The 1,255-nt window shown below is 41.5% G+C and overlaps 1 protein-coding gene across 3 annotated transcripts in view; it reads right to left on the reverse strand.

Moving 5' to 3' along the window:
* The window catches only part of LOC101850213 (complexin), a 103,434-nt gene that overhangs the window by 55,666 nt on the left and 46,513 nt on the right, over nucleotides 1-1,255 (reverse strand). The gene's annotated exons all lie outside the window — the stretch shown is intronic.

The following is a 1,255-nucleotide window of genomic DNA, read 5'->3' on the forward strand; positions in this document are numbered from 1 at the left end:
GGGGCGCAGAGTGCCTCACCCTTTCTAAAGAAAAATAAATGCACCTGACCACGCTTTTTGCCCCTCCCCCCCAAAAAAAAGAAAGAAAGAGGTGTCGTAAAATAAAACAGAGACTGTCATCTAGAATCTATTGGCGGGCCGGGACTAAAGGAGTCAATGAATACAGCAAAGAAAGAGAGAAGGTAAGAATAAAGAAAAGAATGAAACACTAGAAAGAAAGTAAAGAGAGAATACGTCCGAAAGGAAATAGGCATACAAACGTTATGACTACATGGAACAGGGTGAAAATAAAAGGGCACAGCCATCAGAGCAATGTAGAGAGTAAACATCTGCTCCACAAGCTTAAAAGAAACGGTTCTAGTTTTAGTAGAGGTTTTACGGCGCTCGCAACTGCATAACGTCATATGACCGCCACAATATTAGGGGTGTTACAAGAGAGTAACGAACATAAAAAGAAAAAGGGGAGATAAGGACGATAGATGTTTGATAGGAAAGAAGAAGCAAACCACACCAGAGCACGCGCCAACCACCAACAAAGCAACAGTTTCACAAACGGAACAAATAGAAGTAACTGCTCACGAAAACACATCTCGTTTATCATAAGGTAGAAGCATTATGACGTCTGACCCCTCATCACACACGTGTGTAATCCTGTAGTTTTAGTTTTCTAGAACCCCACGATTTTCTTGATAGTAATAACACCGATTGTTGGAATACATAGCGCTACCAAACGCACGGGTCCAGACATTGGACAAATCTATCTAATTGCTCGTGAACCGCGGCTACGTATTTCTCCTGCATCGCAATCGATTGGCTTTGTTTACACTCTCGTTAATTACACGTTCATCCAGCTCATCTCGTGGGGGGCCCATATTTACTGCCGCCCGTAGGTCGATATCCTGTTTGAACAGCACGGTGAGATACACAATCGTACTCTGACGACCGTTCACGGTACTGTACCTTCTGGCATACGGGGCTAGCAGGTCCTTCCACATTCTGTTTGCTTTGCTTTCTTTGTGGAACAATAATCGGTTATGAAACAACCCATTATAACCGAAAGCAATATTTATGATGCATATATTATGTACACACGCACACACGCACACACGCACACACGCAGGCACACACACATACACAAAAACAAAGACATGCACACATACACACACATACATATTAGATTGTTAGAATATTACATAGCATTATATATATAAATAGATAGATAGATAGATAGATAGATAGATAGATAGATAGATAG

This window comes from Aplysia californica, unplaced genomic scaffold (assembly GCF_000002075.1).
Source record: "Aplysia californica isolate F4 #8 unplaced genomic scaffold, AplCal3.0 scaffold00002, whole genome shotgun sequence".
In the NCBI taxonomy this organism is placed as follows: Eukaryota; Metazoa; Mollusca; class Gastropoda; order Aplysiida; family Aplysiidae; genus Aplysia; species Aplysia californica.